This window comes from Amblyomma maculatum, chromosome 1 (genome assembly GCF_055883805.1).
Source record: "Amblyomma maculatum isolate TAMU_Amacu chromosome 1, ASM5588380v1, whole genome shotgun sequence".
Classification (NCBI taxonomy): Eukaryota; Metazoa; Arthropoda; class Arachnida; order Ixodida; family Ixodidae; genus Amblyomma; species Amblyomma maculatum.
Window position 1 is genome coordinate 479,881,509 of NC_139344.1, and position 10,950 is coordinate 479,892,458.

The following is a 10,950-nucleotide window of genomic DNA, read 5'->3' on the forward strand; positions in this document are numbered from 1 at the left end:
CCAAAACGATATCGCAAGCCATTTGTGTATACACAGTTCAGGCGAAGTCGGTGGTAAAGTGTTTCTAGTTGGCGAGGAAATTTCGGAGGGAGTCTTGATCTTAGATGGAGGTCAATCGAGTAAGGAAATTGATAGTGACTTGTCGGCAAGCTCCAAAGTCGATACTTTGCTTGGGTAGCAATTTGTTTTAGCCAGTTGGGATGCATCAGATTTCGTGAAGTAGGTTCGAACGTATCTATGATGTTGTGGCCATTACGAGCCACTTCATCGGCATTTTAATTGGCTTCAATGCCACAGTGGGCTGGTATCCACTGTAATCTTGAAGTGGACGCCAGCCATGCTGCCGTTTCCTCCATCTCGCGGTGACCCCGCAGAAGGTCTCCAGCAAGCAATACAAACAGCAGCGGCCATGGGTTTCGTATCGCTCCGGGAGCTGTCACCACAAACTCTTACGAGCGAAGTTAAAGATGAAAACCAGCGAAAAGAGGACGCGTTAACAAGGAAGGAGTGGACAAGGACGACGCTACATAGAAATAGTCAAACAGAGCAGGGCGCACGCGTGTATCAGCACCAACGCCACAAGGAGAAAAAACAATCCAAAGATAGTACAGGAGCTGCTATCTTGCATGCAAAACTATGTTGAACTCTACACATAATATTTGGGCGTCGTTTTGTGTGTCCTTCAGACCAGCGGCCTTTTGCGTCAGCACCATCGCCTACATTTCCTGCAAAGCCCGAGTTTATTCATATTGCATCCGAAACGACCTTCCACCGCTGGACATCATCAATTTATTCGGTCTTCAGAAGCCTTCTGTGGGACACTGGAAAAATGTCTGCCGTATTCTCAAGACTGAACAGTAAAAACAGGTGGGTCATTTGCATGACTGGCTTTGCCTTCAACATGGAATTGGTCCGCCAGCACCGCCGTCTCGCTGCTCAACTCACAAAATTCTATTGGACATCTATTCTGCCGAAAAAGCAGAACGTTCAGGCCGTCGGCACAGCAATGACATATCTTGGAGGTGCATCGGTTCCTGCTGACATCGACGACCTTTTGAGAAAAAGCCCTAAGTTTGCCCTAGAACCTACTGTAAACAAGCACGAACTCTTGGCCTCAGTCTGCCGTGTCGCAGCAAAAGCCCCGCCAATGAAAGGGGTATATGCTTGGCTGAAGGTGTTCACTGCCTTTTGAAGAACGGCAGTTACCAACGGTGTAAACCTGCGTTATATCACTGAGCACTTTAAAAAGCACAACCTCAGTTTGACCTTATCCGATAAGGAGGGTGGTTTTGTTGTAATGCCCACAAACCTGTTATCCGCTAGACCTCATGACGCGATTAATAAGAACTTCAAGCCTACGACCGCTAAGCCATCAAAAGTAAAAAGTCGTGCCGAGCTTTTATCCGCTAGAACTCATGACACGATTAATAAGAACTTCAAGCCTACGACCGCTAAGCCATCAAAAGTAAAAAGTCGTGCCGAGCTTTTGAAGAACCTCAACCATGAGGTCTTGCTGAAAGAAGTGAATAGGAAAGAGAAAACGGATGTCCTGAAAATGTTCTTTGCCTCAAAAACGCATAAGACCGAAACGCGTAAGACGCATAAGACCGATGGGCTCAGGGCCATCGTCACCGAGGACGGCTCATGGCAAACAACGGTCCTGAGACGTTCACTGGACACCTTGGTACCCGACGACAGCTTTGGCATCCAGATATCGACGAGCGTTGTGGAGTTTTTCTCTAGTGCTTCCGTGAGTGCCAGTTCCGCCATATCCGTAGACATCGAGAACTTATTCTATTCTATTCCCCAAAAGAAACTGCTTGAGACTGTGCGTGACCTCATCGAAAGCCGAGGGGCGGTTTCTTTCGAAAACAGTTCGGGCTTGTCTGTGAACTCGTTTCTGGAACTTTTAATGTGTTACCTGTCATCTACTGTTGTAGAGCATGAGGACTGTAGGTATATACAGAAGAAGAGGATTCCAATTGGCTCGTGTGTGGCTCCCGTACTGTGTCACATATTTCTGTCTAGCTTTGACAATGTGTTGCATGACCAGCTCACTGATGCTCGAAATATTAAGGTTTTTAGGTATGGCGATAACTTTAAAATCCTTTTAAAACTAACTCATTTTGACAGCGTCGATTCGGCTGCTAAGGAATTATTATCCGTTTATTATTATCCACTGACTTGAGCTTCACTCATGAGGTCCCACTTGACGATAGCATCAGATTTTTAGATTTACACCTCACCTTCTCTGACGATAGCCACGTTTGCTGGAAATACGCTCCCCGCACCAAAAAAGGCCTGTTGTACTACCCCTCGTCCCATTCTAAACTCGTAAAAAGGGGAATAGCCAACCTCTGCCTATGTAATGCCGTGCAAAAAAGCTGCCCATACATTCTGCAGAATAGTTTTCTTGAGTAGGCTTATCGCCTGCGGTCAGCGGGTCACCTTGAACAAGTCCTGATTTCCATTGCTGAATCATTATCAAGTAAGCCAAAGGTACAGTACATGCCTCGCAACGAAGAAACGTCAAGTCAGGAACCAAGACCGGCTGTAATACCGTATATCCACAAAATATCGCATAATGTTAAAAAGGTTGCCATGAGATACGGAGTCAAAGTAGTCTTTTCAGCGCGCACGAAACTGTCTTCACTGTGTGCCCGTATCACTTCAAATAAGGACAAAAAGATCTACGAAGTCAAGCACTAAACTATCTTCACCAGATTTACAACTGATGTTGTTTGCTCTCTACCCCTGTTAAGTGGTAAGGCCTACATCGGCCAACCTGGCCAGTGTATTAATGACCGTTTAAGGCAGCGCCGTACCTCACTGAAGCCGGATAACACAGCCAATGTACCGAAGCATTGCAAAAGTTGTGATAACTGTACCCCCCTCTTTAGTAATCTCAGCATCAACGGCCGTGGAAAAACACAGATGGATCGAGAGATCTTGGAAGCATTCAAAATCAACAAGTTAAGCAATGAATGCGTCAAGGACAGCTCCGTCAGGTTTTATGCAAGGGAATATAATTTTATGAATGGAACATAGTTTTCCCACGTGCAAGATAGCAGCTCCTGCACTATCTTGAATTGTTTTTTATCCCTGTGGCGTTAGTGCTGACTCACGTGTGCGCCTCGCTCTGTTTGGCCATTTCTATGTAGTAAATTCAGTTGTGTTTCTGCGTCGTCCTTGTGCACTTCTTCCTTGTTAACACGTCCTCTTTTCGCTGGTTACACCTACAACTACGCACCAACTGGCCCAACAAGATACTCTTCTTGAAATCTTACGAACGAAAACGACTTTACCTCGCCTATTATTCTATCTAAATGGACAATATTAGGTTGGGTCTGAATTGCATTTCATTGTGTAATCATTGCACGTATGCAGGGCACTGGACACTTCTCAAAGCTCTTCTCACAAAGACGTGAGGGCTGCTGCTCTGTTTCCAAAACGTGGCCCTCAATGTTTCATACGTCCCTTAATCAGCGCAATGACAGATATTACGAGGTACGCCACACGTTGGGATCGAAAGCTATAGTTGAACTTGAGCTGAGTTACGTCACCGAAGCTGACAGCACTTGCCCAGGCTACTCATTACACTAAGGAGGTCAAAAGCAAGTCCGCATTGGCCCGCTTTATGCTCTACCCGAATGAACACCTTCCGGAAAGTCCCGGGAACATGACCCACGGGCCTACGCGTCAGTGGAGGCGAGACTTTGAGCTACATTTCACGCCCATGAGAACCACGAGGCTAGACATGGGTGCCAAGCAAATCAACACGGCGTTACTAAGAATGTTTGTAAAAAACAGCGCACCCTTAAGACGCGGACAGTGAAAGTTAGGACGATACAGCGTTAATTTTCAACCAGTTCAAGTCAGCGCTGTATCGTCTTACGGCTGCGCTGTTTTTAACAAACATGAACTTAGCCCGTTCTTCCACCCTCGCAAGCTACTGAGAAGCTAGGATTCTCACTATACGGTTAATAGGGCTGAGTCAGGTTCACGTTGGAAGTAACGATGAAACAGCACTGAAAGACGTACGGTATAGAGAAGAGACACAAACAAGCACTGAAAAACAACAAAAAGGTTTACTGCAAAAAGGCAGCAATATAAAGGGGCTGAGCGAGCAAGAAAACACAAATTTATATTGTGCTTTTACTTGCCCTGAAAATTCATGCCTTTTCCGCAATCAACTTCATATGAGCGCTTGTCTCTTCCCTGCCATCCGGCTTGTCTCTGCTGTTTCGTGTCAAGTCATTGAGGTTTCTCAAGTATTTTTTTTTTTTTTTCAAAGACAGCTACAGTGCATCCCAAGATGTTAGAGAATCCGCGTAAGGAAGGCAACAAGAGGGGTTATGCTGGTTATGTGCACTGATGCTCTAAAACGCTACCATATCGAGTTGTACATCTCGGTCAACACACAGTGGACGTAATGACGTCGACCAAGTCTACAAATTTGGTTCTCTTTATCCGCTCATGTTTGTCTGCATTCAGCAGTGGCACCAGCATAGAAGAGCTGACGCTGCAGACGGTGTTTCATGTCGATGGGCATCCCGCGTTGCAGTGAATCACCCTATATGACAGTGGGGTGCACTGCACCTGCACGAATTAAATTCTGGTTGCTGGGACTTGGATATTCAGTTATTACACCTTGCCGCCGCGACATGGGGTCCTTGCACTTTTCTCTCAGTTTCATTTTCGTTTCACGGATTCTGCCACCGTCGTTCAGCGTTGGTTGAGTGCACTATCCCTGTTCGTTGCCTTTAGCTGTCTTTCTTCCCGTGGGTGTGCTTCTAGCGGATGACAAGATTCCTCTTATTTTTTCCTATTTGTGGCACAGTAAAGAAGTAGAGATAAGTTAAAGTGGTCATGCCATGGTCATCCACTATATTAGTTTTGTACTTTGGCAGGTATAATACTGGACCTTATTATTCCATATCCGAAATTTCAGCGCCCTAAACGCAATCCTTATTTCCAAATAAGTGGCCGAAGTCGACACCGCGAAGTTCCTCCCTTCGACACCAATCGCCATATTGAAACGCTTGGTGACGTCACAGGCCGACACCGGCCACCGCGCGTCATTCGCTGCTGTGCCGCCGTCGATTAGAAACCGATAGTGTGCTGTGTCCGTGCTTGCTGAACGACAAGCATGATTTCCAATAAGTGTTGTGGGGCTCCCAAGCCCCTTTAGTTGTTTTAAACCGTGCGCGCGTCTTTCTATTTGTATTGTTTGCACGGGCAGCGCGAGTGCGCATGAGCAAGCAGATAATCTTGAGGGGCGTGATGTTAGCGGCGACAGACGAGGGTAGATAAGCGCGTCAGGAATCGTGCAGCAATGGCGGCTGCCGGTAGTGGCCGCTTCGCGACTGTGCGATGAGAACCAAGAGCGGCTAGAGGACACTTCTTTTTTTCTTTCCCCTCTATGCGATGACCGATAATATCGTACAATGAATTGGAGCAAGGCTATCTGGGCTGAGAAGTCAACCTCTTTTCTACGTTGCAGATGACTGTGGTTATATTCTCTGGAACAAGATAGAAAAGGATCCCGAACATGCAGACTCTGAAGATGACAGTCTTGCTCCAGGGAAGCAAGGCCTCGTTGGCATTTGTGCCATGGCCAAGAATTCTCAGTCCAATCCAATGAAAGAGATCCTCACAAGGCTTGAAGAGTTTGAGTATATCAAAACTGTCATGTTCCCCGAGGAAGTTATCCTCAATGAACCAGTTGAGGACTGGCCACTCTGCGATTTTCTCGTTTCTTTTCATTCCAAAGGGTTTCCCTTGAACAAGGTCATCGAGTTTGCTGAGCTCAGGAGTACATTCATTGTCAATGATCTTTTCATGCAGTATGACATACAAGACAGGAGAAAAGTGTACAGCATCCTTGAAGATGCAGGCATAGAGCTACCAAGATATGCTGTCTTGGACAGAGAATCTGCTGGTGAGAAACAACGGGAACTCGATGAAGTACTACGACGACTGTGCCAAGATCTTGGGCATCATGATTCTGCGGGAGCTGGCCCCTCAGCTCCACATCCCCTGGTCCATGCCGTTCCAGCTGGATGATCCCCCAATCGTGCCCACTAACTTCGGGAAAATGATGGAACTCAGATGTGTAATTGCTGTTATTCGTCATGGTGACCGCACGTCTAAGCAAAAGATGAAAATGGAGGTGAAACACCCAAAGTTCTTCGAGCTTTTCGAGCATTACGGAGGCTTCAAGGATGGTCACATCAAACTGTAGAAACCAAAACAGTTGCAGGAAATCCTGGACATCTCACGCTTCCTTCTGAGTGAGATAGAGCACAAGTCTGACCCGGAAGTTGAGGAAAACAAAGTTTAGCTTGAACAGCTGAAATCAGTTTTGGAAATGTATGGACATTTTTCTGGCATCAACCGCAATGTGCAGCTAAGTACCAGCCGAAAGGGAGACCTCGGCATTCAAGCAGTGATGAAGACTACCCAAGGGAGCCATCACTGGTGCTCATCCTCAAGTGGGGTGGTGAGCTGACGCCAGCCGGCCGGGTACAGGCCGAGGAACTGGGCCGAGTCTTCAGATGTATGTACCCTGGCGGACAAGGACTCGGATTATTGCGCCTACACAGCACGTTCCGCCACGACCTCAAGATTTATGTCTTGGACGAGGGCAGAGTACAAATGACAGCTGCAGCTTTTGCCAAGGGTCTTCTGGCTCTGGAAGGTGAATTGACGCCCATTCTCGTCCAAATGGTTAAATCTGCAAACACTAATGGGTTGCTGGACAATGACTGCGACTCGGGCAAATATCAGAACATGGTGAAACAAAGACTGCATGAAGCATTCCAGGTGGACCATGAATTTACAGAAGACTTTGAAAAGCTTAACCCTACTCATGCACGATCTATTCACAATGCTCTGCAGTTCATCAAGAATCCCGTTAAGGCATGTCAGCACGTGTACGAGACCATTCAGAAGCTGATCAAGGTGATTAAGTGCCGCAGAGATGAGAGCAAGACTCACGTTCCCCTGTATCACGGGGAGACGTGGGAGCTTATGCTGCGGCGCTGGGCCAAGCTGGAGAAGGACTTCAAGCTGAAGAACGGCAAGTTTGACATCAGAGAGATTCCCGATGTCTACGACTGCATCAAGTACGACCTGCAGCACAACCAGCACACGCTGCAGTTTGTGCACGCAGAGGAGCTGTACCTGTATACCAAGGCTCTGGTCGATGTTGTCATACCCCAGGAGTATGGTCTGAACCTCCTGGAAAAGCTTACGATTGGTCTGGGCATCTGCGCTCCCCTGCTGAAGATCAGAGCAGATCTGCATAGAAACATAGACCCTGCTGCAGATGAGACTGAGAGTGTTAATCGACTCACCCCTCAGTACTCGCACGGGGTTTCATTGCCCGGCCGACACGTCCGCACGAGGCTGTATTTCACCAGTGAAAGCCACATCCACTCATTGCTGACTGTGCTCAGATATGGAGGTCTGCTAGATGAGACCAAGGATGAACAGTGGCGCAGAGCCATGGAATACGTGAACGCAGTCACCGAACTAAACTACATGACTCAGATTGTGATCATGCTGTATGAAGACCCCACACAGGACCAGCAGTCGGAAGAGCGTTTCCATGTGGAGCTTCACTTCAGCCCTGGGGTCGTCTGCTTTGTCCAGAAGAACCTGCCACCAGGCCCTGGGTTCCGCCCTCAAAGCCGCAGTGGGCCGCGAGAAGTCGTCTGAAAAAGGTATGCATGGAGCAACCTCTCATGACCAAGGAGAGAAACCAAGCTGCATAGAGGAAGAGGAGGACGAGCTTACATTTGAAGATGAGGGGAAATACGAGGAAGTATGGTCTGATCATGAATCTCCCACCATCCTAGATGATGATGCCAGCTCTAGGGCAAGGGCATCTCCTTCAAGAAGTGCTGTGTCTGTGGTCCCTCTGTTCCTCTCATCACAGCCAATACCGATTGGAAAGGTGTTACGATGCACTCCTATGGAGGGTGAATTGCACGCTAAAGCTGTCACCACCACACCCAAACCTGCAGCTACCCATTCTGTTGCCACTTCAAAAGTACCGGGAGACGAGCGTCTGAAGCTGTACCCAATTGTACGATGCAACTCGGACAGTCAGCGACCGTGAAGTTTGGACAGTGATGCCGCTGAGCCTCCGAAGATGGACAAAGTGCAATTGAGCTCCTATCTGAGGATTTGCAGCGTCGCTGACCTCCCTAAGGTCTTTGGTTCTTCTGGGAGCCTGTTTAGTACAGCAGTGATCAGTGGCTCGTCCAGTGCTCCAGACTTGAAAAACTTCTTTCCACTGCTGTTGCTGATGGCATAGTGAGCGTACCTTCCATCCGGCCCTTGGAGACACTGCACAACGCACTTTCCCTGCATCAGTTGGACCAGTTTCTGGGCACGGTGACTAGTACAACGTACAGACTGCTCCTAAGCTCTGTTCCCAAGGTGCTACGGCCGGTTCCTCGTTCAGCAACAACCAGTATTTTGCCCTGCCAGTCGCTTCACCCACGAACAGTATGATATGGAGTGGGCCGCCATCGTTTGTGTCTAGTAGTGGACCATCAACACCAACATCATCAACCCTGAATATCTGGAGAAAGCTGCGGCAGATGACCGAGAACGAGTCCAGTGCAGCGGATTCATCGGGCACTACCAGCAGAAATAGCTACAGCACGCCACCTTCACCGCACGACCCACGATACTACAACAACAGTCTCTGAACCCCTCCATTTTCACCGTACAGTGGTTGGCATATCAGTGGATTTCTGCTCTCATATTGTCCGGGCTTTCCTTGTGAGTGGACAGCCCTGCCGTGTGATGCGGTCGCAGGAATCTCTTGCTACCATGGGCAGCTCTATGCTGTCAGGCATTACGCTGACGAAGTTTGGCGGTGTCGTGGTCCTAGCCTTTTCCAAGTCGCAGCTTTTCCGGGTGTTCTACTTCCGCATGTACCTGTCCATCGTGCTGGTGGGCGCAGCACATGGGCTAGTCTTCCTACCTGTCCTACTGAGCTACATAGGGCCATTCAAGTCCAAGCCTCATTCATCACCACCTCAGTGAATGCCCAGTGCCCTTCTTCGTTTCGTTCTTTGACATCTCGGGAGGTGTCCCGTCTTGAGAGGGGGGAGTGTGGGGCTCCGCAGCCCCATTAGGTGTTTTAAACCGCGCGCGCGTCTTTCTATTTGTATTGTTTGCACTGGCAGCGCGAGTGCGCATGAGCAAGCAGATAATCTTGGGGGCGTGATGTTAGCGGCGACAGACGAGGGTAGATAAGCGCTTCAGAAACGAGGCGCGTGGCTTTTTTGCCCCGGCGGAGAGGCCGGCGCGGGGCAACCGGCGAGCGTTATGGGCCAGCAGGGTGTGCACGGACGACTGAAAGAAGATCGCCGACACGACGATGAAAGCAGTGCCTGCAGGAACAGCCTAGGCGTATTTCTGTGAGTTGCTGTACCGCGAGGAGCAATCTTTCTTGTGTCGCCGTTAGCGCTTTGGCCTCATTGCTCGTTTTATTCGCTCCGCAGTGTGTTTGGTTTCGCCGCGGTGAGACCCTGACATTCTTCCCGCTTTCCGTTGGTGTTCAATTGTCGCGCACATGAACAGCCTGTTCTCAGCGCAGTAGCGCCTTATGTTTCTTTGTTTTGCTTTTTTGTTTATGCGGAATAAACCGGTTTTTTTAAGAGGCTGGATTTGTCACTCGTCGGGCGAGACCATGGCTCGCGGACCCGTTTTTTTTTAAGGCGAGGCCTTCAGTTTATTCAGCATGGTTTTGAAAACAAAATATCGTCTATACTAAAACGCGAGTCATTCTTGCACAGGCATCCACCTTCGGCGCGACTGGCGCCATCGTCCGCTGGAAGCACTGCCTCCCCCCCCCCCCTCAAAAAAAAACCCTCGCGTCGGCTTCGCCGGCCCTGCCTTGCGCGCAAGCCGCCCGCGCCAACGATACGGCGGATCCGTCGCGCCAGTGTCAGATAAGCATGCAAAATGTTTTGTCTTGTTAATAATAATAGGCCCTCGAAAAATAATTCTTAAAAAATTGGCCGTGGTTTAGCTCAGCAGGGCCAGGATATACGTAGCGAAAGCATGTATGCCTGGTGCTGGACCTCGTACTCCTCTCCAATGCAATCTAGTCTCATCCAATTCAGTTTAATCTAATCCAATCGAAACCAATTCAGTCCTGTCAAATCCATTCCAATCAACTACAATTCATTCCAGGCAAATACAATCCAACTAGTCGTGTCCAATTCAGTCCAAACATAACGGAAAACAGCGCTAGCAGACGAAAGGCAAGAAAAATGAGGACACACAAATTATCTGTGCTGACTAACAACCTTTATTCCGCAAAGAGCCGAACCGCGCCTTATGTACAGCCAGAAGAACGAGGGATTGATGCAGATGCGCCTATCTAAAAAACCTAGTCAGGCATCTGCCGAACAAAGGCCACAACTAGCTTATCAACATCAACCAAGAAGAGAGGCTGCCTGAAAGCGAACAGATGCATAACAGAAGCAGAAAAAAACACACCAAAAAAAAGAGCAAAAACCGCAGGGCGTACTGCCCTGTCTTCGGTGGCGGAAAAAATGCTAAGAGTTATCCAAGGAAATAGCCAATCTCCCAGAAACGACTGGGTTCGAAAAGCTGGCTGTTATACCTTACATCCACCACATTTCACACAATCTCAAAAGAATAGTGAAGAAGGCAGGAGTAGAAGTTGTATTCTCCGCTCTCTTATGCCTTTCTAGACTTAACGTAAGCAGGTTAATAGTTCTGGCGATAAAATTTCACAATGCGCTACAAAGCATCTGGATCCGTTTGTGGCATGTTCTTCGGGTGTCGTTTATTCGATCCCATTACCTTGCGGCGAAAAGTACATTGTCCAGACAGGCAGATGCTTAAACAAAAAGCTACTAGAGCACAAAGGCAAAGCTAATGACAAAATGTCTGGCT

At 48.3% G+C, this 10,950-nt stretch overlaps 1 pseudogene; it reads left to right on the top strand.

Annotated features, from left to right (window-relative positions):
• Nucleotides 1-5,351: 5,351 nt before the first annotated feature.
• LOC146210070 (inositol hexakisphosphate and diphosphoinositol-pentakisphosphate kinase pseudogene) lies at nucleotides 5,352-9,070 on the top strand (annotated as a pseudogene).
• The last annotated feature ends 1,880 nt before the right edge of the window (nucleotides 9,071-10,950 follow it).